This window comes from Colobus angolensis, unplaced genomic scaffold, assembly GCF_000951035.1.
Source record: "Colobus angolensis palliatus isolate OR3802 unplaced genomic scaffold, Cang.pa_1.0 Scaffold37, whole genome shotgun sequence".
In the NCBI taxonomy this organism is placed as follows: Eukaryota; Metazoa; Chordata; class Mammalia; order Primates; family Cercopithecidae; genus Colobus; species Colobus angolensis.
Genome location: NW_012117043.1, coordinates 6,400,063 through 6,427,838, shown reverse-complemented (window position 1 = coordinate 6,427,838; position 27,776 = coordinate 6,400,063). Strand labels below are relative to the sequence as shown.

General features: G+C 48.1%; 1 protein-coding gene across 3 annotated transcripts in view; it reads left to right on the top strand.

Moving 5' to 3' along the window:
- MSI2 (musashi RNA-binding protein 2) overlaps positions 1-27,776 on the top strand; it is a 435,331-nt gene that overhangs the window by 303,206 nt on the left and 104,349 nt on the right. The window lies entirely within an intron of this gene.

Genomic DNA, 27,776 nt, shown 5'->3' with positions numbered 1-27,776 from the left:
CCAGTGATGCCTGGAGACCATGCCTCAGGCACTTTACACAGTTAGTGGTAATGGTGACACATTATCTGAGTTTTGTTGCTTGTACATTTCTTTTATGCTGATAAGCTTAGAACTGGATTGGAATTGAGTGGGGGACATTGTCCAGTGTCTATCAAGAATGTAATGGTGAACATTTAATGTTTTTTTCTCCTTCTTCCCCACAGTATCAGTTTTCTTATTGAATTTGGGAAGCAATGGCAATTGATTAAGTTGCAGTGAAGCTTGCCCTAAAAGGAAATGATTGATAATCCGTTTAGGTCTGGCTTGCTTGCTTCTCCCCTCCTGATTTCCTTGGCCACTTTTTCAATTACCAACTGTATTTAGCTTGGTTTGCTTGTTGTAACTCATTTCCCCTTCCTCCAGGATCTGCAGGGAAGTTGTAATGTAATGTTAGAGTAGTGACATCTAATTATTTCCCTGAGACATCAGTTAGAAATGTAAGAATACTTCTTCCTTGAGGCGGGCACACGAGGGATGGGAGTCTGTGAGGCAGAACGTGTCTGTGCTGCCATCAGTCTTTGGGGTGGGAGGGAGGTCAGGGCGTCCAGTGACATCACAGCCTCCTGTCACAGGACTCAGAGCCCATGTGGGCTCCCGAGGCAAGCTCATAGGATTGTTTTCCAAGTGGACTGATTGGCTGGTTGGGCCTTTGCCATTAAGTGAGTTTATGAGGCCCTCACTACTGGGAGAGAGGCTTTGCAGAGGCATGTGGCACTCTGATGAGGTTCATACTTGGTGTTCAGAGCTTTTTGTTTCTTTAGCTAATATCTTTAAGGTCAAACCATCTACAGAGTACTTTTACCCACTCAGTGACAGCTTGAGATCCTCCCAACAGTACTAATAAAAGAAAGGAGGAATTGAATTAGCATCTATGTTTACCCTCCCAAATTAATATACGTATAACGTCTGGCCTTATTTGGTTTTTAGTGATGTATGCTGTCATGGCTGCCTTCTCAGTGGAAGCACCGGGTGTGGGATCTCCCTGTTTCACAGATGGGTTGACTGAGGCCTAAAATGGAGAAGGGACTTGTCCAAGATGGTTCAGGGAATGGAGTATGGAGCCCACTGTTGGGATCATCAAAATGCCCGATAATAGCGTTCCTCATCCCTGCCTGAGGAGTGAACAGGCTGAGGGGTAAGCCAAAGGCATGGCAGATGGTACATGGAAATATCACCTTCTTAAGAAATGTTACGATGAGGGGCAGGCTGCCTGCATGAGAATTCCTCAATCATAGGCAACCAGGTAGGAGGTAGGCTGACTTACATGGGACAGCCAGGGCAGCATCTTGCTACCTCTTTTTATACAAGACGAGTCCAGGAATGTTCCACAAAAAAAAAGCACAGGAGTTACTCAGGACCTGGAGGCTTTTCCCAAGACATCATGATGGAGTCTTCAGGGTCTGCTCCCGGGGCCAACCCCCCTTTCCCACTCCTTCCTGACTCTCATGAATAACGAGTTTGGAATTAATTTGGTAATGCCATCACCACCCAGCTCACTTCTCAGTTACTTTCTGTTTGCTGTGGACTGTGAAAGGTGTGGATTACCCAGGGAGAACCCTGCCTTGAAGGGTCTGTGGCCAGGGACAGGTTCTCTGGGCTGTTGGCTGTTGGCCGTCTGCCCATACCAAGGCAAGCCTTTCTGCGTGGAAGTCTGGCAGGTGTATATTCGCTTCCCGGTGGGAATGGGGAGCAGAGGTTTCACTGAGCGTCTCTTGGGAGTGCACAGTCCCTAATTTCTGAAATACCATTGATGAGAAGCAGTCCCAGTTTGGGTCTGAGTTAATGGGTTAAAAGAGCAGAACTGTTTTCTTGGGTGCTGAATATTTCTTCTAGATGTTCAGGTCAATAACCAAGGCAGCTAAGTCAGCGAATTGTCAGCATTCCAGAAAGAAACGCCATCTCCTTGGGTGCCGAGGACCTCCGGGGCTGCAGCTGACTCTGCCCTCGCACACCCTTCTTGGCTTTCATGATTTATTTTGTCAAGAAGAATGAGGGGTCAGGAGTGGCATCTCTCATAACAGCCCCCTCCCGTCTTCTGAGAGTGCTCAAGAAGGAGCTTGCCTGCTGCTGGCATGGGGAGCTGACAAAATATTTAAATAAAGGCTCTGGGGGAAAAGGACATGCTTAGATTGCGAAGAGAAATTCCACGCAGTTATGGTCTCGGCGTATTAGGCGCCTCTGTAATTGCACCTATTCAGCACTGCCATTTCTAGTCACCACGCAGCCATCCGAGGGAAGACGGATGCTCTAAAAATGGCCCCGAGAACAGTCTTTTTAAAAAGGCAGTTAACGATCTGGAGCTATAAATAGTGTCTTTCCAACAAATAACAAAGAGGGTCAGTTCCCCTTTCGGCCTCTGCTATTGAGGCCCCGCATCCTGGAGTGAGTGAGTAGGGTCAGGAGGATTTGCACCTCCCCTAGAGTTTGAGTTCTTGGGGGCCCGATGAGACCCAGCCTGTTGCCTAGAGGTGCGGATGAGACCCTGGCTGGCTGAACTGCCACTCACTGTGTGTTTTTGGAGACACATCCCCCCTGGTGGCACAACAACAGAAAGCCATGACTCTAAGTCACTTGCCCCAGTCCTCTGACCTCTCTTAAGCCCAGACCAGCCCTTCTGCCAGTTATAAAGCACCAGCCCTGCCAAGAGCAAAAGACAGCCCTGCTGGATCCTGCTGTCTCTTTGTGGAGTTCCTGAATCACAGAACCTCCCACTTCATCTGTTTGCCTCCCATGTAGCAAGAACTCAGAGGTTCGGCTGGGCGCAATGGCTCACGCCTGTAATTCCAGCACTTTGGGAGGCCAAGACAGGCAGATCACCTGAGGTCAGGAGTTCGAGACCAGCCTGGCCAACATGGTGGAACCCCGTCTCTACTAAAAATACAAAAAAATTAGCCGGGTGTGGTAGCAGGAGCCTGTAACCCCACTACTCAGGTAGCTGAGGCAGGAGAATCACTTGAACCCAGGAGGTGGAGGTTGCAGTGAGCCAAGATGGCACCACTGTACTCCGGCCTGGATTACAAGAGTGAGACTCCATCTAAAAAAAGAAAAGAAAAGAAATCAGAAGTTCTTTGACATCATTTTAATTCATACCTTCTCCAAATCAGAACCACAAAAGCAGCATTACCTACACCCAAAATAGACAGAGACATCAACAGAAGCACAAAGTGAGATGGAACCCCGTCTCCCCACCTGAGAGGGAGACTTTGGGCTGAAACAAGAGGACAGCATTTGGAAAGTTAATGCCAAGGAAATGAGAAGGATGGGAGTAAAAAGAGGACAAGCCCCATTGTCGTTTTTATCAGTTCCCCCTCTCTCCTCTCCTGTCTCATCCGCTCCCTGCTTGAGGACAGTGCGGTTTCCCTAGACTCCTTTCCAGACCAGCTGCAGCCCCATTGGCAATACCAGCTTCCCTAGCTGGGGTTGGCTAGACGGTGTGGGTCTTGGCGGAAGATGACACATGGGCGGCAGAGTGACTTTGTCTCCTGCATCGAGTGCTTGTCTCAGCCCTGTCCCTAGCCATATAGAATCCTAGTGGTGAACATGCAACGCCCCTGAGAGCCACCGACCAGGCAGGCACTGGGGTGAGGGAAAGTGAGGGGACTGTATGGGACCAGCTGTGCTGATGACAGCCTGCCACCCAAGGGATGCCTGCCCCTGCACCCTGGCTTTGTTCCTGCACCTGCTCCCCAGGCAGCCAAATCCAGTGCATTTCTCCAGCTTCTGCTCAGAGACAGCCAGTGTCTGCTGAAGGACCAAGGCCACTGGACGTCTGGAGAGAGTCTGGCCACAATAGTGGTGGATGCCTCCATAGGCTGCCCCACGGCCCTGCAGAGGTAGGGCTTCATGAAGCAGGAGCAGGCAGCTGAGACCTGGGCCGGGCCACCTGTGCGGGTAACTCCTTCACTGCTCTTGGTTGGTGGAGTTGTAAGATCAGTTCTTCAGCAGGATGCTGCGGGTTTTCTGAGGCCTGTGGCCATCTGGATTTGTGCTCCAAACGTATTATACCATGTTAACAGGTTTTAAAGTAGAAACACATGTGATTCTGGAAGGCTGGAGATGGGGCAGTGGAGGAGACTGTTTAAAATTGCTGTTTGATTTCTCTCGTAGTACAGTAGCAAATGTAAAAACCTATTATGGTCCACGGAAGCGGTTCCTTGCGTAATGACATCTTCATAACTTGCCCTGCTAGCTGACTTTTCTCACAGTCTCTGAGGGGAGGTTTTGTTCTTTTAAAATATTTTCTTGGGTGGTGGAGGGGGAGAGTTTGGGGGCGCTAAGCCCCCCAACCGAAACTCCTGGGATGGGGGACTTGCAGTAACCTGTGCCCCTCCGAGGAGCCCTGGAGTGGGGTTGGAGGGGACACGTCCACCCAGTTCCACGGGGATTTACAAGGTCTGCTTCATGGACATTTTCAAAACTCTTCTCTGTGCTACTTCCTCCCACCACCTCCAGATGACCGTGTTTTAGAAGAGTGGCTGGGAAACAAGGACTCAGATATCAGCCTGCCTTTTAGAAATCCCAGCTTTTAACTACCTACCAGCTGAGCAACCTTAGGCCAGTTACATAATCCTCAGAGCCTCTGACTCCTTATCTGCAAGATGGGGTAACAGTAACACATGCCTGCTATTGTTTATTACTGATGTTGCTGTTTCTGAGCAGTATAATAATGCTGCTATTATTAACAATTACTGCCGGTATAGAGAGGAGTCATTAGGGCAATGCCTGTCTGGTTCCTCACAGCTCAGTAAAGCTGGTAGTTGCCACCAGCACAAGCATGCCTTGCAGGTTGGTTTTGGTTATTTAATCTTTGCCAAGTAATGCATTGTGGGTTTCTGTTCTGTGAGCATCTCAGGAAAGGAGGCAAGCCAGTTTCGCCCCCGTGGAACTGGGGCAGGAGCAGAGATGGAAGGGTGGAAAGCCCACCATCCTCCCAACTCCGAAGGAGCTGCTCCCTGCTTTGGGGGAATGGTAACTTTCCGGAGCCCACCTAGCTGATGAAGCAAATGGCGGTGAGGTCGGTGCCCTCTGCACAGGCTGATGTGCACATTTAGGGAGTCAAGTATGGAAACCTCTTGTTCTCATACTGTCTGTTCTTGAGCAGTGATGAAGAGACCTCACGACCCAGAAGAAACCAAGCCAAGTGATGAAACCACAGCCCTGAGATGGCGAGATGGTGGTGTGGGTGGGCCTGGGAGCTTTGGGCAGGGCTCTGCCCAGGTGGAGGGTGGGAGCATTTGATATTTTTGTCCATCTGCCTGGAACACACTGTATTTGCAGTTGCATCACCCACATCTCAGTCCCTGAGGCCTGTTAGCCCCAGACAGGCCCCAGATATCACAAAAATCCCTGCTCTTCCTCTCCCGTCTTGCTGTTTTCCAACCCCAGCATATCCATTTCTGTGCCGTTTATTCTGAGAAATCCCGTGTGAATTGTGCTTGAACTAGCGGGTCAGAGACTGTCTCCCACCTCCACCCCCACCTGACCTTTCATCCAGACTGCAAACAGGAAGCAATAAGAACTGTTTGCCCAGTTGCTGCTTTGATCTTCTGGGCCCCTTTTGGGGTAGGTGGCTGTGCTAGTGAGGAAACATGGGCCAGACGTCCACAGGCAGGGGAGCTGTGAGGACGACGGGTAGGAAACCCACAGCCAGGTGCTCCAAGAAGCAGTAGCATGTGCCCGAGAGCATCCTCTGCTGCTCCTCTTGAAGCAGCACCCCTTTATCCAGGGGGGATCGGCTGCATGTTTAATGAGGAACTTTAGAGACCTGGAAGGTGCCTACCTAAGCAATAACAGATGGCAGTGGCTCCATTTTAGAGATGAAGGAACTGACACCCAGAGAGGATTGGTTCAGACATTGTTCGAATTTGCAGCTTTGGAGCCCAACAGGCCTGGATTCAAATTCTGGTTCTTTCTACTTAGTATGTGTGTAAGCTACTTAACCTCTCTGACCCTCTCTGAGTTTCCTCATCTGTAAAACAGGGATAAGAACACTTCTTCAGATGTGATTGCTATAGATTAAATTAGAGAACATATATAAAGAGCTGATATATAGTAGTGTCCAATAAATAGCAGCTGTTGTTTTCCATTTATCCATCCATCTGCCCATTCATCCATCCATCCCCATCCATCTGCCCATCCATCCATCCATCCATCCTTATAGCCCTTCACCCATCCGCACATCGAGTAAACAGTGATTGGTAAGCCAAGTGCTGTGGCATCCCAAGATGTTCCGAAATGGATCCTGGCCAAGAAGCTTATGTGTCTAGAGACATCTCTAAGGCCATACTATCCAGGCCTCTTCTCATGGTGCTTTCATACACAGAGGAAGCATTCTTCTCTTAGCAAAGGCATTGCCTGTCGGTCCCAAGCAGCTCCTACCCTGGGCAGTAGTGTTGCCTGTGGCCTGAAACCAGGGATCTCGCTCTCCTAGGTAACTGGAAGTTCAGAGCTGCATAACACAGCCCTTCTTAGATCTGTGCTGTCATAGCAGGCGACAGTGGGTCCCAGCTCTCCAGCAGAATGCACCCACTGCTGCACATGCTGTTGGCCAGCTTTCTGGAGGGTGGAGGAGAGCCATCTTTTAAAAATACTATGTTGGGAAAAAAAATACTTCTGTTTTTATTTCACCAACGAAATGTACTCACTGCAAACACTGACAGGCAAACTGGTGGCTAACAAATCAGATCCTCAGGGACTGTACTAATGGAGAGATAAGTCTTGGTGTATGAATTGCACATGGACTATTTTTTTTTTCCTTTTTAAAAAGTGTGTACAGGCCAGGTGCAATGGCTCACGCCTATAATCCCAACAATTTGGAAGGCCGAGGCAGGCGGATCACCTGAGGTCAGGAGTTCGAGACCAGCCTGACCAACATGATGAAACCCCGTCTCTACTAAAAATACAAAAATTAGCCAGGTGTGGTGGCGTGTGCCTATAATCCCAGCTACTTAGGAGGCCGAGACAGGAGAATCACTTGAATCCAGGAGGTGGAGGATTCATGTCACTGATTATGCCACTGTACTCCAGCCTGGGTGACAGAGCAAAACTCCGTCTCCAAAAAAAAAAAAAAAAAAAAAGTGTGCACAGATTTGTGGGGTCTATGTGCAGTTTTGCTACATGCATAGACTGCATAGTGGTCTAACAGGGTTTTGTGGATATCCATCACCTGAACAACATACATCATACCCATTAAGTCATTTCTCATCACCTACCCCATCCACGTGGACTAGTTTTCGTACCCATGGCTGCACGCCTTAGAGGCTTGCTCTCTTTAGTGATTTAATTATTTCTCCTGTTGGTTCCTATGGAAAGTTCTATTTCTCTCCAGCCCTATACTTGGTCACCATTTATACTCACTCAGGCTTTCCCACAGCCCTGGGAGATTGTGAGATAGGGACCCTTCTAGAGATGGAAAAACTTGAGAGCAGGTAGGCCACTGCCCAAGATCCCAGGCAAACTAGCACCACGCTGGGAAGTGGGCTCTGGACCCAGCTTCAGAACCCCAAGGCCCATTTTCGTTCTATCCCCAAAATAGTGAATGACGTTGGATAAAGCACAATCCATGTCAGTAATCTCCAGTCCTTCCCAACGTGGACTCTTGCCTTCCAGCATTTAACATACCCATAATGGCCCCATTTTAGTGGCTGTCTGTCTGTCTCTCTCTCTCACATACACACACACAGGCCTCTGTACAGATGGACCCTGCCTCCAAAATGGACAGTTTGCATTTTCCTTTCATCCCTCACCTCTGAGTCCCCAGGCCTGCCGCCCTCCCCAAAGATGCTATGGTGAAGGGGTTCTGGAAGATCCCATTGTTTGGCCTGTTACATGCGCTGCTGAACAGCCCACCTGAGCCAGAACGGGCCTGGGCGCCTCCTCTGAGGCGTGTCACGTTTCCCAAGTGCAGCCTGATGAATAGGACGTCCTTTATGGCCGGCCCCTGCACGTGTTTCTCTCTGTGCAGCCGATACTGTTGTGCTCAAGGCACAAAGGCCCCCGTGTCCCTGGCTCCCCATCCTCTCCGCCTGTGTGAAGGGCGTGCCGTGTGTTTGTGGATTTCTTGCTGGAACAGGGCACAGATGGCTGGGTTTGAGTGCAGCAGTAATTAAGAATTGCCCAGGAGCTAACATATTTGTGAGCACTGGCCCAGGACAGCCCAGAAGGTCGCCTTGTAACCAGGCATCACGTGACTCCGAGGAGCCCGTTGTCAATGGTCTGGCCGTGGCTTGCATCCTCTGCCTTGTGCCCTTAGAGGGTTTTCTTTTAACTGGGGACATTTCTGAATGTATTTGGGTCCTTCCTCTGCTTTGGGGGAAGCTCTGATGTTTCTGGGCCTCAGTGGGTCCAAGTGAGGTGGCCTGGAAATCACCAGTAAGCAAACGAGGTTGGGGGGGATGATGATGATGAGGCCATTCTACCCATCTCATGGCTACTCAAAGTCTATAGTTCAGTTTGAGTCCTGGGCAGGGTTCTGGAGACCGTGCTGCTGTCGGGGGAGCTCCAGCACTAATAGGAGACTATTTAGGGCATTTATGGAGCTTGCAGCCTGTGTCCAGCACGGTGCACAGATGTATAAAGTGACCTTCGGAATTGGGAGTCTCATCAAGTATGTGGTTAATGCTAAATTGTATGGTATTTCCTTTGCTCATTCATTCAATAAATGGTGCGAGCACATAGTAGGTACTGAGTAATGCCGTTATGAACCCCTGCTGCACTCTCTTGTCTACTCACTGGCACTTACATATGGCCTTTTATCCTTTGGACAGTACCTCTTGGCGCAGTTGTGATGCCTTGGGTTGTTGGTTACCATTCTGTATGTTTATCTGTTTCACCACCTTCATTAACAACAGCCGTTTATGGGGCACCTAACAGTGCTAGATGCTGTCCTGAGTACCTTACATATGTTGCCTTATTTAATCCTCACAGAGTTCCTCTTTGATAGATGAGGAAACTGAGACTCAGAGACATGGTTACTTGCTGAAGGCACAGAATATGCATCAAAGGTGGTCTGACTTGAGAGCCAGGGTGCCTGGTATTCGGCTGTGCCACCCTGCTCTGCTTCTAAGGATTTTTTTGTACAATCCACAGTGCCTGGCACTGTGCCTGGATAGCACTGATGCTTCCCGAGAAGGAAGAGATCATGATGGATTTCCCATTTTTCTGTAGGATAAGCACAGCATCTGAATTCGGTTCCAACTGGCCTTCCCAGCCTCACACTGTACCATTCCCTGATCTTGAGTCACCTGATCCTGCCTGTAATTTCTCAGTGCATTCAGTGCTCCCAGAGGCTTCCCTGACTTTGCACCTGCCCTTGTCTGTGACATTCCACCTGAAATGTCTGTCCCTGCCCCTTTGGTGCCTGGAAGCCTCGTCTTCCATGTAGAATAGGTGGATGGCACCTGCCTGGAAGCCTTCCTACATTCTTGCAGACAGTCCTCCTTCCTTTTGTCCTGCTCCATCACAGCCTTACCAGTTTGGTGTTGGGATTGTTTGCCTGTCCCTCTCCTGCTAATGACAGGGTACTCTCTGAAGACAAAGACATGTTTTATCTTATACCCCCTTGACTAGCACCATACCTGGCACACCAGCCGCACATCAGCCAGGCTCAGCAGACGGTAACCGAGTGAATGCATTCGTTGGAGCAGCTCTGTGGAGCAGTTGAAGCTGTATCCACCTAGGCTTTGAAAGCAGAGGAAGGAAAGGCATTTCAGGCAGATGCCCCCTTCTTGCTATTCTCCTCTTTCTCGGGCTCCCTGGGTTTGGTGAAAATTGGCTGTAGACATGAGACACCCCTGTTGCCTCCTAAATAACATCTGTTTACTTTCCCAGGGAGAGTAGCGATTTACGACGAGCAAATAGAAGCGAAAACTCCTTTTCTTCTTTGGGCCAGCTGTGTATTGCTGGGGCACTTGGGCAGACCCCCAAAGACATCTTCACAGACAAGAGAAATCGGGGGCTGTGTGAAGATGTCACATCTGCAGATAGAGTTCGAGGTAGAGCGGCCTTTTGGGTTTTCTCCTCATTTGGAGAAATCGAGAAGTGGCACGGAGGACCTTCAGACCCAGAGCTTGTGTATGGCACAGTCCTTGAAGGATGTGCTTCCGATCTTAGGGAGCAAGACCCATCTTAAAGGTGGAAACAAATACGGCAGAGTAATAAATACTTGAGGCTTAATGTAAGTTAATTCCTTTTGGCACAGCTCCAGATATCTTGATTAAATAGTCTGTGAAGTGCTGAGATATCTTGATAATGTACATTTTACATTTGATTATATAATCAATTACGTTTCTCCTAATAAAATTTAAAATGAGCTAAAAAAGCCATGAGAAGACTGTACCACATATCAAAAGAAGGTCTCCAGATGAGTGTAAGGAAGCCCTGGCCCCTGAGTCACGTGTTGGTGTTCTCAGGCATTGGGGCCCGGCATTTCCTGTGTTTACCTGTGCAGAAGTCACCACAGCTTACTAGATTTGTGTTGGCAGAGGGCAGGTGCAGAGTGAGGTATCATTTCAAGGCACAGAATACAGCGCAGCATTGCTTTCTGGGATGAACGTGGTTTTATTCACTCAGTAACTGAGAGGTTGAGGATTTGGCTCGTCTCTGGAAGCTCAAGGCAGAACTGAGAAAAGAACTCAACAGAGCTGGGCTTGCCCGAGAGACTGCCACCAATCTGGTTGGGGCCACCAGTCAATTTATGAAACAATGAAAGGAAAAGTGTTCAGAGGCGCACCAAGGGCCTCGTACAGCCAATTAGGAGAGTTGCTGTGTGGCTTTCTCTGCCTGCCTGTGAAGCAGCCGTGCCCACTGGGGAGGTGACAGGATTTAATAGAAGGGGCATGTTCAAACCCATTCTTCCAGGGAGTGTAGGAGAAGGACCCGATGAGTCTTCCTATCCATGCCCTGGAGGGTGATGTTTCTCCAAGGATGCTTCCATGTAGCAGGGAGCTTGGGAGGTTTGGGGGACAAATGCTCATTCTTATTAACGGATGGAAGGGTCTATTCCAGACAATCCATTCTGTCCCGCAGACAAGCTGCTGCACCATTTTTGTTTCCATTTAAAACATTGCTATCAACCAGTTGGAATATAGGCCCAGAGTATCGCAGGGAGTAATCTAATTAGTATGAAGTCAATTCAGTCGCTCCTTTTGTATCTCGTGATTAAATAAGTGGGGAAAATGGCCTGAAAATTAGGTGCTAGAACGACCCAATTACATTTCTGTAGCTTTTTGTATTCAATTTCATAAACAATTTTGCTCTTCGCTGGTTAATCAGTGAATGCCTTTTTCCAGTTTGAAAAGCACTTTTGAAATTATAATGCAATTAAATTGTGTGTGGATGTTCTGGCATAGCGAGTGTGAAAGCCGGGGGCTTGGCAGGCCGCCATGTTGTACCTTGACTGTAATGAGTCCCTGGGCTGGCAGCTTGCGAGTGTCATTCATAATATTGTCCATGCTGGGTTACTGTAAAGTGCAGCTGCCTTAACCGGCAGTTAACTGGCGACTGCCAGTCTCTCTCTGGAGAGGGGTGTGCGTGCCTCTCGCAACAGGGCTGTGCCCCAAAGACGGCAGAGTGGCCGGGCTCCTCTCAGTGCTTGCCCAGGCATTGGGAAGTCGGGGTCTTCCTGGTGGATGGGGCCACTGCCTCAGAGATGATCTGATTACCTGTCCCCACGGAAGGGTGGAATGTATTTATCCTTCTTCATTTGCTTGGCCTAGCAGGCTTCTCTGTCTACAGTTATGACAGATTATGGAAAGGGGAAGGGAGGAGGCAGAAGTCTTAAGCACCTTGCTGTGCACCCAGCTTACAATAAATACCTTTACTGAATCCTTATAATAACCTTTGCTAGAGGAGTGTTACTGTCTCCATTTGATAGATGGAGATATTAAGGCACAGCAGAATTTGATGACATCCCATAAGTGGTGGCTCTGAGATTGGGACCTGAGTTGATCTAACTCCAAGATCTATATTCTTTCAGCATTTATGCAACTGGGAAACAAACTGAAATAAAAGCTGGGGGAGCTAGGTGTAGGAGAGTGGCGTGAAGTCACTGCTGTCCGAGCAGGGAGGTGAGAACATGCACCTTCCTGATGCTGGGAGAATGCCTCTCAGTCCACACAAGGATGCCACATAGAAAATGAAAGATGCGGCCGGGCGCGGTGGCTCAAGCCTGTAATCCCAGCACTTTGGGAGGCCGAGACGGGCGGATCACGAGGTCAGGAGATCGAGACCATCCTGGCTAACACGGTGAAACCCCATCTCTACTAAAAATACAAAAAACTAGCCGGGCGAGGTGGCGGGCGCCTGTAGTCCCAGCTACTCCGGAGGCTGAGGCAGGAGAATGGCGTAAACCTGGGAGGCGGAGCTTGCAGTGAGCTGAGATCCGGCCACTGCACTCCAGCCCGGGCGACAGAGCAAGACTCCGTCTCAAAAAAAAAAAAAAAAGAAAATGAAAGATGCTTTAGTGTTTCACCAAATTATATTTAACCATATTTCCACTGCTGTGGACATTTCGGTGTGAGTTGGGATAATCTATAAGGTGGGCACAAAATATAAGACAGTGACTCAAGACGGGGATCATGGGAAGCCCCTAGGGATAATACTAACCATGGTATAATCCAGTGGCATAATCCTGTCCCAGTCCCCAGATCTTGCCCCAGTCAAGAACAAAGACTCTCTTGCCTCTAGCGCCTAAGGATATGAAGCCTGCAGAAGGTGGTCAGCCCCCAAAGGGCCTCACAGCAGGAGGTGGTGAGATCACTCTTATTCTAGAACTTTCTTGGTGATTAATGTCTCAAGTCCTAACATTTAACACCTAGCCTCCACCTCTAATCCCCTTCTTCCCTGTTGATTCTTTTTCCTGATAGAGGCCTTCACACTAAGCCAGTTTACTGCAAATGAGTGTTATTAAGCTCCTAGAGGGTGCTTTTCGGCACATTCCTTCATGTTAAAATTGCCATAGACTCTCAACCAAGTGGGGAGTACCTGTGGCCTGGTTATCATAATGCCTGCTGAGTGGAAATGACAGGCTTTACACCAAGGTGGGCCTCCAGGGGGCTGGAGCGCTGTGATGGTGTTTATTGGCGAGAGAGGAAAGGTTGGCAGGTAGAAGTGAGCACACCTGGGCCTGGCTGGTACCAGGGGAGAAGCAGGGACAGAGGGAGAAACGTCCTGACCTATCTTGGACTTGGGGAGATTGTTTCCTGTTGCAGCCTCTTTTAAAAATTCTTTTGGCTGTGTGCCTGGGAGACCTTGGGTCAGGTGCAGCATCCCTTTTGCAGTAAAGCTCGGCAAGGCTAGAGTGGGGAGGTGAATGGGGTGGGACGGTGGATTAGAGAGAGGAGGAGAGATAGGGCCCCTGGGACTAAGCTTAGATTTAGCTGGGAAGCATGTTCGTAGCTGCCAGCATGTGCTTCTAATCATCTACTCGCCAGATGTTCCCAGAATGGGAAATGGAGGGGCCTTGCCTGATAGTTCCCTGATGGAAACTGGTAGCTTCAAATTGGAAATGGGCTCCAGTTTGCTGCCAGGTGTTTGCTCCTTCCTAGAACATCTGGAAGGAGGGTGGTAGAAGAGGCATCCCTGCCCCAGCCTGGAGTTTTGCGGGCAGCTGTCTTGCTGATGGAGCTCTGAAAGCTGGACATTGTGATCATGAGGAGAGTCATGAGAATCTTCTGAAATGAGCCCTCCATTTGCAGGTGTTCACCTCAGAGTTTAAACTTCCAGGACTGAGCCTGAGGCTCCAAAACAGGGCACCTTGCAAGCCTGGGGGTAATAAGGCACCTATTTCTGGAGAGATGGAGATTTTTCAAGATGTTAAGAGGAAGATGAAGAATCAGCTCCTGACCTAATTTCTGGTCCAAAGTGAAAAGATTGAAAATACTTTTTAAGGTGGTGACTACCCTAAACCAGTGAGCCTTGTGGAAATTCCATGAGGATCTCACAGGGAAAACTGGACCCTGAATGAATTAACGTGGAACTCACCTAACCACACAAGCCTTTGCTCTAGGTATGTGGAACCAAAATTATCTTCCTGGCTGAAATGACCAGTTTCTCAAGAATTTTAGGGTGCAGTACGGAATCCTAAGATAGCATAGAGGAGGCCACTCCCTGGGCCTGAGTACCTCTGCCGTCAGTGGGGAAGGGTGTGAGATCTGCCTTGGGACTTGCAGGGAGGTTGTCAGTGTAGACATGAGCCACGGCTGACACACACTCAGGAGAACACTTACAAAGCAAACTGAAAGGAAATTATGGGACGCTCCTATGATGGATGATTACACATCCATTAAAATGATGTTTACAGAGAGTTTTTAAATGACGTGGAAATGCCGATGACATAATATTGCACAAAAAAGCTATAAAATGTATATACACTGTGAATCATATTAGAATTAGAATCACCTGGGGGGCTCTTAGAGAAGACCAACTCCCAGGCCCCACCCCAGACCAAGTGAATCAGAGGCTCTGAGGGTGGGGCCTGGACATCCCTGTCTTTTAAATCCCCCCTGGCAATTATGATGCACAGGCTGGGTTGAGAGTAATTGCAGTAAAGCAGTATTCGTGGAAGGAAAGAAATTCTCCACGCTTTCACCAGTGATTTTCTCTGGTAGAGGAGTTATGGGGTGGGTTGAAGTCTGTGCCTTAATTATTTGTGAGTTATCCAAGGTTTTGCAGGAAGCATAGGAGCTATGATGAGAACAGGGGCCTCTTCCAGCAGGTAAAAATGGACAGTGCTGGAGACCCAAGTCGAGTCTCTTCTCTGCAACCCTCTTGCCTGCCTTCTTGTCCCCAGTCCTTGGGATTCTGTTAATTTGGGGATTTATTTTCATGCTCTTGGTGATGAGGCCATTACGCCTATTCAGATTGTTTATCAGAAAAGCCAACAACCAAAAACAACCTATATGAGACAAAGGGGGAGGCCCAGCGTGGCACCTGCTGCCATTGCTCATATGGGTGTGACCTGAGTTCATAGGGTCACCAGAGTCTGGCCGCTTGGGATGCATGGTATGCAGAAGCGTGCTAGACCCTCTCTAATACGGGGGCTCCTGGCAGGCTGGTCTGGCAGGCAGGTGTGTGAGTCCTGGCTGGGTTGGCTTTCCTCCCAGGACATGTGGGAGAAAGACCAGCATGGGAAGAAGGCAGTCAGGGCAGCAGTGACAGCCTCTGAGGCTCCTCCCCATGCAGATTTGAGCAAAGCCTGAGTCACAGGTGGGGCCAGGGTGAAGACCAGGGCGGGAGCATGCACTCAGCCATAATGGGCCGCCTTGTTGATGTATGGGGTCCAGTGAAGATCCTCTGAGCAGAAAGACGCTGTGCCGAGTTTCATCTCTGGAGCTGTGGCGGCTCTAACTAGGAATCGAGCTTTTGCCGAGTCCTGACATCATTTGATCATTTAGCTCCAAGGAACCAGAGGCAGGAAGCATGCCACTAACCTTTTACTGCCTGTCACTGTTGAAAGGAGGGGCAGGCCGCCCTGGGAAGGGGAGAATCAGTCCACAACTTGCTTTTGTCACTTGTTAAGTCTTCTCTCGCTGCAATTCAGGCTGAGGGGCCTGACCTCACCACCTCAGAGCCATAAGAGGGGAGGATGCAGGAAGGGGAGATGCTCTGGCGGCCCCCACCAGGGCCCGAGGAGCCTGCCTCCTCCCAGGAGATGGGTTTCTGGTGGACCTGGTGTTGTTTTACCTTGCCTTTACCTCACGTACCTCTGGATTCTGAATATTCTCCTCTGGTTCTTGTCCTCTCTGAATATTCTCCTCTTGGATTCATGGTCTGTCCAACAACAAGGGTCACCCAGTCTATGCTCCAGTTTCCTCTTGGGTTAAAATGGAGTAATAATCCCTTTTGAGATGCTTCATTGAATGATAGTAAGGATAAAGTGAAATAACCTGCAGGAATGGGTTTGGAAAGACAGTGGGAAAGTAATAGTAATGATGATAATGTCACCTTGAGAGCACATCCAGACACTCCTCAGTTTTTTCCTCTCTGTTGAGGAAAAAAATTCCTCAGTTTTTCCTCAGCTGGGCAGGTGAGCAGCTTACACCAAATGGGAAAGCCAGTACTTTCTACAGCTGACTGCATGCCTCTACCTCCCCCGCCCACATCAGGAGAGGGTCCCAAACACTCCCTCTCTGCAAATGCCCACTTCCCTCATGTTCTCTCAATCCCACCTATGCCTACCCTAGTTCTCCAGACCCCTAAGGAAGGGTACTTCATCATTAGGCCAACTAATTGTTCGTCTGTGCTTCAGTGGGTGTGGTGGGGGAGCTAGAAAGCTGAGCAGCCATACCAAAGAGTAAATCAGTGGATCGTAGCCAAGTCAGGACAGGTGACCCTGACAGGTGTGTGCAGCAGAATCAGATCCTCAAGCCAGAGCTTGCTGGGAAGCATGAAGGATTTGGCATCACCAAGGAGGAATGTTGCAGGTTTGGATAAGGATTCAGAGGTTTAATCAGCAAAGCTATTTAGGTCCCAGTGAGTCTAACTGTGAGAATTATTTTGAGCTTCACCCTGTTCCAGAAATGTTGGGTTTGCTAAGCAAGATGGTATTTGGCAGCAGCAACCTGGAAAAGAGTGAGGACTTGCCATAGAAGCCTCTGGGATTAGAAGAATTTGCAGAGCCTCAGAACCCAAGGCTGGTGCCCAGTAATTTTTGTGGGACATGGTCTCAGAACTCTAGCTTCTGACGATTTGCTTTTAAAAGTCCAATCTGTTCACCTTTCTCCTTAAGGCAATCTGTCCTGAATTCAAGATATTCTGTGTCTGCTTGTCTCTGTCCATTTTGTTACCTTGAGGCATGGCTGCAGCCTCAGGTACCTCCTGGCACATAAGCAGGTGCTAAACCAATATTGATTGCATCGAAGGAGGCTAGCACGTTGGAGGGAATGTGTTGCCTTCTGTATAAAGAGCCCTCCTTTCGCCAGAGCTGGCATCTCTGCTACGGAGGCTGCCACCCACCAGCTCAGGTCAGAGAGCTGAGCTCGGCCGACCTCCATTCGTCAGCATGGCGCCACATTTGGGTAGCACCTGCTCCCCCGCTGCCCTGATTTAGAGGTGTCTGGATTCAGGTTTCTGTTGTAAACTCTATTTTTAACTAAACCGAGCAGAGATCAGGCTGAGATGGCTGTAACTTGTGGGCATGAGGTGACCAGCGCAGAGGTAACAGGATGCATTCCCACTGGATGTGGACGTGCAAGTGTGGACGTGGCCGACAACTCTGTCTGAGGATCCCACATGGGCACGGTGACCTAGGATGGAGCAGGGGCGCCCCTTCGTAGAGTCCAGATGCACATGTCTTCTGTGCTGGGCGGTACTGTATTCATGGGGACCACCTGTCAGTATCTGCCCTTATTTGTCAGCATTGGTTACTAGTTATTGTAAAGATACTGCCTTACATTTATATTTCCCAAATGCATTGCTCCCTATAATGACCTTGAAAAGCAATAATAGCATTATAATAATATGTAATAATAGTGTTAATGACCAGCAACTTCTGCTTATTGATCCCTTAGGATGTGTCATGCTCCATGCAAGTGCCCTCCTACATTACCTCATTAATAAGCCAGATAGGGAGGCCGTTACTGGGATTTGCATTTTTCAGGTTCATTCGTTCATTTGACAAATTTTTGTTGAGAACAAGTTCTAGGCACAGGGAATTCAGCAGTGAACACCCAGGCTGAAATCTCTGCCCTCAGTGAGGAAGCTGAGCCTGTTGAGGTCACCTGAGTTGCTCAGGGTGATAGAGCCCATAGCGTGAGGCTGGGGATCAACCCCATCACTCTAGACCCTCTTGAGTTCCTGGGCCACCGCATTTATCAGCAAGGATAACCAGCCAGCCATTTGGCCTCTACTGTATGGCAGCTTATCCAGGGTTGTGTTAACACTAAACCTTCCATTTGTTTTGGTTGCCCTTCTGGGGCCGATGGAGAGTGACAGGCTTCAGGGACAGACAGACCCAGGCTTACATCCCAGCTCAGCGACTCCCTAATGGAAGGAGGGCACAGACAGTGACTTTGCTGAGCATCTGATTCCTCATTTGTCTAACTGGGATAACATTACTTGCCTTGAGCACAGGCTGGAAGGATTAGATATCATGTATATGAAGGAGTTGGATAGAACTTCTAAGACAAGTAAATGGTGGTGGTTGTGACGATAATGATGACAACCTAATAACAAGGAAAAGCCAGGCGGGGAAAGGAATGTGGCTTATCCTAGAGGAGAACAAGTCAAGAGGTAGCTCTGCTCCTCCCTCCATGGGCTAGGATTTGTCAGTCCCGGGTTGGGAAAGGAACTCCAGCCCCTGCACATCTGTGTCTCCCCAGCCTCACCCCTCATGTCCTCCATCCTAGCCCCAGCAATGCCGTTGCTCCTCTGGGGAGAGCTAATGGCCAAGGCATTACTTAACTCCTGGCTTTTCTCCAGCCTCTGCTGAGGCCTCCACCACTGCCAGCTTCTTTCTCGTTACTATTTGGTTATGTCCCTTTACAAGCCAATGAAATAAAATAAGAGGGTCCATTATACCTCTGGTTGGCAGAAAACCAGGAGCTAAGAATCAGAGTGCAAGGCCCTCGTGAGTCTGTAGCACAGGCCATTGGATGGGGATGTCTTCCTTCAGAAGGATGGTGCACGGACGGGGCAGGGCAGAGAAGCCAGCCCATGGGCCAGTCCACAGAGCCCAGGTCAAGAATGCGATTCTGGGTCCTGCCTTCCCATGGTTCAGCCTCTGGTGGCCACCCCCAGTCTCTCCTAGAAGGCTTCCAGCCTGGATGTGTCAGGCTGGCATGTGTGCCAGGCTGGATGTGTCATATGGGGCACAGCCTTCAGGCGCAGCAGTAGATGACCCTTTGTAGGGTAAGGGTCTTTCTCTGAGTGTGGGTTCTGGCCTAGCTTTCGACATCTATCTTCTACCAAGTACCGTGGAGCTTCTGGTTCATCAGTCTTAAGAGATGAGCAGGGCAGATGGCTCTGCCAGCCTTCAAAGACACAAATTCTGCATTCTCTCTCTTTTTTTTTTTTTTTTTGAGACAGAGTCTTGCTCTGTCACCCAGGCTGGAGTGCATTGGCATGATCTCAGCTCACTGCAACCTCCGCCTCCCGGGTTCACGCCATTCTCCTGCCTCAGCCTTCTGAGTAGCTGGGACTACAGTCACGCGCCACCACGCCCGGCTAATTTTTTGTGTTTTTAGTAGAGACGGGGTTTCACCGTGTTAGCCAGGATGGTCTCGATCTCCTGACCTCATGATCCTCCCGTCTCGGCCTCCCAAAGTGCTTGGATTACAAGCATGAGCCACTGTGCCTGGCCACATTCTCTTTTTTTAGATACCCCCACCCCCCGCCACCCCCCAGCTGGAGTAGATCCCTGTCCTGGCTGGTCCCATCCCCTCCACAGCAGCCCATAGACACTGAGGCTTATTCCTGGAGAGAAAGTGATTGGGGGATCCAGGGCTTTGCCTGGCTTATAGTTTCTGTGGCACCACTTGCCCTAGATGCTCAAACGTCCTATCTTGTCGGTGGAAGTGGCAAAACCAAATTTGACACTGCTTTTGGTGGCAGTTCAATGGGAGTGGAGTGCTGCATATCTCCAGTTTGACCTTTCAGTTGCTGCATGGCTCTTCCAAGCTGTCGCTGCCTGGAGAAATGTGAACTTTCACCAAAGCCTTTGCAAATGAGCTTTTCCAGACAAGGAAGATGGCTTTGTTTGGCCAGGCCTGGGGATCCCAGGATTGACTTCCTTTCTGCTCTCTCTCCTCACTGTCCACTTGCTCCTCTGCACCTAAAACCATCAGCTAAGCAGATTCCACTCCCCCTGGCCCAGGCTCTGGGTGGAAATTGGAAAAGGTGGCTCTGGTGGATTGAAGAAGAAGCCCTGGCATATTTTTCTTACGTAAAAGTTGGTCTGGAACTGACTGCCTCTGGTCAGAACTGATTTAGTCCTTAGGAATCATTTGTAAGACAGACACCGTGGGAAGGCCATCCTTTAAAGCCATTGATTCCTGTAATAATTATTTGCTGAATGCTGGCTCTGTGCTGGGCACCCATCGGGGGCTGAGGATATGGTGGTGAACAAAACCAACAGCAGTCCTGGAGCTCACCCTCAACAACTCCATTCCTTGCATGCCTTCTAGCTGTAGGGAATGTGGGTTGTGTGCTTCTCACAACCTTGAAGGCAGGGGCTGGGTCCTACTCTCCATTGTATCCTAAAGGCCCAGCTGAGTTGCTTTCATATAGTACGTATCCAATGAATGTTTATTGTAGGAATAAATGTTTTCTGTGTTTCCTAAGACTCTAAAATAAATGTTACTTTTATAATCAGAAGACTATAATCCATATTGGCCGGGCACAGTGGCCCACACTTGTAATCCCGGCACTTTGGGAGGCCAAGGCAAGTGGATCACCTGAGGTCAGGAGTTCGAGACCATGCTGGCCAATATGGTAAAACTCTGTCTCTACTAAAAATACAAAAATTAGTTGGGCAAGGTGGTGCATGCCTGTAATCCCAACTACTTGGGAGTCTGAGGCACAAGAATCGCTTGAACCTTAGAGGCGGAGGTTACAGTGAGCTGATATGCACCACTATACTCTAGCCTGGGTGACAGAGCGAGACTCTGTCTCAAAAAAAAAAAAAAAGAAAAAGAAAAAGAAAAAAAAGAAAAAACGAAGGTTGGGCAGGCTGAGATTTTGACATGGTTTATAGGATGCCTGGAGTTTTTTAGTTGACTGTAAGTTTTCTTTGAGGCAACAGGTGATGGAGCTGCTAAGAACACCACCATAAAGGGAAGTCCAGTCCAGTATCTGATATTTTGTGCTGCTCAGACCCCATGTGGAATATTCCATTCCAGGCATTTATTTTAAGGGGGGCATTGACAAGATTGACCACATCAGAGGTCTGATGGGGACCAGGACAGTATTATGGGAGAAATTCCAGAGGAATCAAGGAGACTTGAATAAGGAGAAATGAGGTGGCCACATTAGATCTTGAAGGATTACCCCTGGGAAGGGGGGCCAGGCTGCTTCCCCAACCATGGGTGGCCATGTGTGAAGTTACCAAGAGAAAGGCTGATCCTTGGGCTGAAGAATTTAGCAACACCTCCAGATGCCTGGCTCAAACAAACTGTCTTTATCAAGTACTGAAGGGTGATACCCATTTCCCCAGAAATATTCAAACAGAGACTAGAATTAATGAGGCAGCAAGTTGGGGCCAGGGACTGCTTTGCAAACCACTGGTGGGTCCTGCATTACGAAAGTCCAGCCTGGTCCAAACCGTCTCATTTCCAGACCCATAGAGACCAACTGGTAATATTTCAGGAGGATTCTTTATAAAGTTATATCTTTAAGCCCTGGTCTCTAGTAGATACCGGTTTAATTACCAGTTACTTATTGCCATACTCAATAGATGATAGACAAGCAAGAGAAAAGGATAAAATGAAAAAAAAAATTAAAAAGAAAATTCCAAACCCTTGGAGGTAGTAGGAAGAGCCCCCTACTTGCTGAAGATGATTAAGAAATCAAGAGAAAGCTTTTCTTGGAGTCATGATGTAAGCCCAAAGGGAAAGTAGGTTTTTATTTATGAAAAAAGGTTATAACTTAAGCTGTTCAGAAGCACAGAAATTACTTGGAGTAAGATGCCTCTTAATTCATTTGGCCTCCTTTGTAGGTGGCTGAGTAAGTGTTTCTGCGTCCTGGGACTCCAGCCCTTCTTTGGTCGCCACTTGCTTTTGTTCACAGCAGGTCACTGGGTACTCCAGAGGCATTGTTGATAATAACATCTCTTTCCTCCCCCACACCACCCCCAAGCAAAGCTTTGGAAAAACAGCCAAGTGTTCAGCAAAGTGAAGGCCTGGCTTTTCTTCCTCCCCCCTCCTCCCCTTGTTGAGAAATCCCATTATCCGGGAGAATGATTGTGAAACTCCAATCTGTCTGCCACTGAGCTGTGGGCTGTTCTTCTTGCCTCCTCCGCCCCTACCCTGGTCCCCTTGTCTATCTGCAGGGGGAAGACGAATATCTATATATTAAAGCTTTAAGAATCTATAAATCTGAGTTGATTCTCTGCTGGTGACAGCCCAAGCTCTTTCCCACCACGTTTGACATGATCTAATGGGTTTACAGTTGTTTGAGTGCTTCTCTGAAGCAAATGAAAGCGCTTAGTTAGGGGACGTGTGAAATGGCATTGTTTGTTCCGGGCACTACAGCAAAGCTGGGGGATCATCTTTAAATTATCCACCCTTTCTCTTCAGCCACCCCACAGAACAAGGGGCTCTGCCGCCGAAGGAGCTGCAAAGACAGTTCCTACTGGCCTGGCCTTTCTGCTTGAGAGGTGCCAGGATGCTGGGGGTAGGATGCATCCCCAGCTGTGTTCATTTCACCAGGAAGCTTGGGGCTAATTGGGAACAGAAGGATGCCCAGGGGATGAGGGGAAGGGGACGGGAGAAGGATGGTCTCACCAAGGTAGAGGAGTGACAAATATTTGCTTGTAGCAAAACAAGAGTAAAAACAAGAGAGACTCCTAATGAGAGCTTTGGGGCAGTTTGTGCTTTCAGTTCTCAGGGGCCAGCAGTGTGGGTTGGTGTGATTAGTTGCCTTGCTAGTTGGCGCAAGACCAGTTCCTCTTTTCAATATCAAGTTTCATAAGCGTGGAACAATAACAAATCATTATAAACCCTCTGGGACTGGTGGGTGTGTGGTGATGCGGGGTTGTTGTTTCCCCCCTACCCACCTGTCCTCTTTGATAAGCCCATCTTTTCAGCCCAGGTACATTTTTCCCATTGTAAATAGAAAATGGCATGGGAGGGAGTGTGTCTCGGAAACTTGCTGTATTGTTAATCTGTTATTAGGCAAAAGTCTTAACACCAGGCTGGGTGCTCAGATGCCTCATTGTGAGCTGGGATGGAATTATGCATCATGAATAAAAACCGCTGTCAACATGCATTGGTTTCAAAACATTAGAGCATATGGTATGTGATTATCTGTATTGTCAAGTGCAATAAAGTGAATTTGGATATAATAAAGGATGTAATATTTTAGAAATTTGGTAATAAACTAAGGAAAGGATGACAGCTGAGGTTCCTTAAGGCCCCAGACACAAATAAATTGAAGTTACTGGTCTCTGCAGCCAAGTGGCAGAATGGCCATAACATAACACCGTAACATCTGTGCCCGGTGATTTTCAAGTTAGGGAAAGCTCTGCTGTCGCTCGGTTGCCTTCTCTGGAGGCTGCAGGGATGTTCTGGCCCCCATGCTGGGTGGTGGGAGAGGCGGTGGCTCCCGTTGGAGACCCAGGCCTTGCCTCCTTGCCTGGCCTCGAGGTGTGCCCTGTGGCTCGCTCTGGGTAGTGGACGCATCTGCCTCCGGTCAAGGGCAGCCTTGTGCCAGCCATCAGGACATCTGAGGACCCCTCTCCCCTAGACAGTCACCCCTCAGCTCATCTCCAGCCCTCTTTGTTCCCATTTGGTCAATGGGAAGCTGTTGCTATAAATGCAAAGACCCTAAGCAGCTGCCAGTCGGAGGCAGCCGTCTTCTGGAACCCTCATTCCACAGGGCCAAATGATTAAGTCATCACAGCAAGTCAATATAAGTAAGGAGAATGGTCCTCTAGAGAGGCATGAGTGCTTCAGCATCTGATGGGGGCTAGGAACTGTGCCAGGCTTCCGTGTACTCTCTCCTTAAACCCTCTATAACCCTACAATACTGCTGTCCCTATTTGAAGGATGAGAAAGCTGAGACACAGCCAATCAGTTGTGGAACGGAGATTATAACCCGTGTCTGAACCCAAAGCCCAGACTCCTTCCACTTACAACCTTTTCTACAAATCCAGGGGCTCTTTCCATTCATAGTCCACAAATAATAACCCACATGTTCAAAAGGCCTCACCACAGGAAACTGGAAACCTTTACATTACTGGGTACCTGGGGCCTTGAAAGAATGTTCTAGAAAAAATTTTTAAAAATGGAAACAGGTGACCAACTCTCTCCTCTCTATTCCCACTTGGGCCTAGCAGAGGCTGATCTGCCTTCATAATTCCTGGGGTTTTCCCTTAGCACTGATTTTTGTATCCAGCTCTAGCAAGGTGAACCCATTTATCATCCCAACAGTTTGCCTTGTTTCAGAACTCATCTTCCTCTGGGAAGGGCTCCTGCCCCCGCCAAAAGTTTATGGATGAAGGCTGAGGCAGCATCTGTTTGCATTTCCTGACTGACTGCTTTTGTATTTCTGACCCTGGCTTTACCTTGACCCCTGGCATTTGACTTCAGCACTTGCCTTGGCCCCCAGCTTACGGGAAACCCCGGGTGAGGCCTGCCTCCCACACCCTCCACTTCGGCCTGGCCCCTTCCTTCCACCCCAGCCTTCTGTGGCTCTTCCAGTCCTGGCTTCCAGTGCTGGTCTTGCTAGCTGCCCTGCCAGGCGGACGGCTTCATTATTAAGCGTAAAAAATTGGGAGTGCCACCATCAGGCCAGGCTAAAGCAATTTGGACGGCTGGGGAAAGAGAAGACATTTAGTCCATTTCATGCCTGGATACCTCTGTAATTCCCGGGACAGGCTGGGAAGAGGTTTCAGTAAACCCCTTTGGCCTAGGAATCTTGTGACCAGTTTGCACTGGAGATGAACAATAAGGTGAGTTCCAATACACTTCCAAATCGCTCGGCTTTGGTACCTCAGGGTTGACCCTGCTAAAGCTCTTATCACCACAGTCAATATTTATTGATAGCTAAAGTATTTTCAAGTCTCAACTGGTAGCCTATTCATTCCAAGCAATATTGGGTACAAAATCTTTATATTAAAAACTACAGACTTGTGCAGGCATAACCAGAACTAGCATTATCTCATTTAATCCCCATGCCAGCCCCATGAGGTCAGCATCTTTTTTTTTTTTTTTTTTTTTTCACTTTGTCACCCAGGCTGGAGCACACTGGCACGATCTCTGCTCACTACAACCTCCACCTCCCAGGTTCAAGTGATTCTCCTGCCTCAGCCTCCCGAGTAGCTGGGATTACAGGCACACACCACCACACCCAGCTAATTTTTGTATTTTTAGTAGAGACAGGGTTTCACCATGTTGGCAAGGCTGGTCTTGAACTCCTGGCCTCAGGTGATCCCCCAGCCTCTGCTTCCCAAAGTGCTAGGATTACAGGTGTGAGCCACTGCACCCAGCCGAAGTCAGCATCTTTATTCCTACTTTACAGGTGGGGACACAGGATCAGAGAGGTTGATGGCTTGCCCCACATCACACAGCTAGTAAACAACCAGGATTTCTACCATGTCCTCAGATCTGAGATTCAAATCCTCCCAGTCCATGGAATCTCACTGATCTGTCTTAAAAGAATATGTTGCTTTCTTCTCCTCCTCACCCAAACCCTTCCATGTAGGTTCTTTTGAGTAGGTTACACTGAGTGACATCTGAGAACAATTTTCTTTAGGAAAAATAGACCTTGAGTCGCTGTCTCCTGGGCTTCTCCCAGACACAGTCTTAGAACATGCAGAGGGGCTGAGGGTGAACCCCAAAGAACACTTGTGTTCTTGCTCCAGATCCCCAGGGCTGCCCACTGACAACTGCCCCCCACCCTGCTGAAGAGCTGGTGAAATTGAACCAAATGCTCCTAATGATCTGTGAATGTATTAATCCTACTTTCTGTTAATTAACAATATGATAAAACCAGCATTTCATAAGTCGTCGCTTAACACATGTTTTAGCAATTATGTACTTAGTGGTTTGGATTCAGAATGCTAATAGAATAAAATTTTAATGAAGATACCATGCTATGAAAAATGTATTGAGACGAGTTCAGGTATGGCTGCCATTAACATGCGGGAGGCAAGAGTCTCAGTTTGAATGGTGAACCTCCCCAGTGCCTCTCAGCACTGTGTGCTGCTCAGCCAGGAGGACCCAGGAGACCCTGAAATTGACTGGTTCTTGACTCCTGTGAATTTCTCATGCAAAGATCCCATCGTGGGTATGGGGAGGGGTCCACACCCACTGGCAGTCACTGAAGGTCCCTGTTCCCAGCCTACCTCCAGACTTCTAGCAATCTCTGTGAATAAGGGGCAACTTCAGAACCAGAGACCATGAAGTACCATCTCACCTTCTCCTAGAGAATCTCCAAAATTTTTTAATTGTGCAGAAAAAAATTAGCATGCAGCCCCCCAATATATCTTACCTAATTTTTAATCTATATGCATGTACCGCTATGTTAATATTCATGTATATTATAAAACCTATACAAATAGGAATATAATAGGATACATTAAGGATTTTATTTATTAATAATTAAAGTAATATTTTTATTACTTTAGAGAGCAATATCGTTGAATATGCTGGTTTTAAAAAAGAATTCTTGATTTAACACTTCATGATCCAACTCTAAAGGTCGGATTCTAAGTTTAGTTTATTTTGATACTTGGTTTTAATGCCTGGCAAAACTGAAAAATACACCTCACAAGATAAACAGATCCCAGCGGAGGAAGCACGATTCACTGTGCTGGCTAAATCATGATACTAATTTTTCAATCCCATCCTCCAATTATGCAAAGGATTTTGTTGAAATTCAGCTTGTAAATTTCCATCTTCCCTGATGTCAATCAGTTTTCCATGCAAACTAATCAAGTGTTGCATTTTTATATTTTTAACAAATGGGTTCAAAATCCACTGAAATGTTCATTTTTTTTTTTCCAAATGAGTCTTTACAGTTCTGTTTCTGGATTTTAAAAGTCTGCAGATATGAGAGCTTTTGTAGATGACCTAGTTACATCATTTTTAGCAACAAAAACACAAAACAATAGAAATATTTTCCAAACATTTGTTTTCAAAGCACTTTCTCTACGGTACCAGTTTCTGTTGAAAATCAGGTTCCTCCTCACTCACTTGGCTGCAACTTGTTCCATCTGATCAAGACATGTTTTGGGGGTTAGATGTGGCTGGTTAGGTGTCTTGCCTAAGGGTATGGAAAGGGTTGGCTGACCATTTTCTTTTTGGTGGCATATGCTTGTATCATTAGTATTATCTCCAGTCCATGTTTTCTTTGCAGTTACCTACTTTGTAAGGGTTGGTTTTCTTTTTCTTTTTTTGAGACTGAGTCTTGCTCTGTCACCCAGGCTGGAATACAGAGGCACAATCTCTGCTCACTGCAAGCTCCACCTCCCGGGTTCACACCATTCTCCTGCCTCAGCCTCCCAAGTAGCTGGTACTACAGGCGCCCACCACCACACCCGGCTAATTTTTTGTATTTTTAGAAGAGACGGGGTTTCACCATATTAGCCGGGATGGTCTCGATCTCTGACCTCATGATCCACCCGCCTCAGCCTCCCAAAGTGCTGGGATTACAGGTGCCCACCACCACACCTGGCTAATTTTTTGTGTTTTTAGAAGAGATGGGGTTTCACCGTGTTAGCCAGGATGGTCTCGATCTCTGACCTCGTGATCCGCCCTCCTCAGCCTCCCAAAGTGCTGAGCCAGATCGCATAATCTATACCTCCATTTACTGGTTACCTGTAAACAGCACAAGGTACCAACTGTGCTCAGGTGAGTAAACGAGGAGCCACTCTATCCTCACCCTCGTGGAAGCATTTTCTCTTTTCCATAAGTGACTTATAAAATAAGGACAAGTGTCTTGCTGACGTAAGGACATGTGAAGGCACTGGGATTATTCAGTCATATGTTAAATATTAGTGAAGCTGGAATTACTTCTAGATGACAAAAATTAGGCATTATACTTTTTTCCTTCTCCCAATGTTTGTTTTTTTGTTTTTTTTT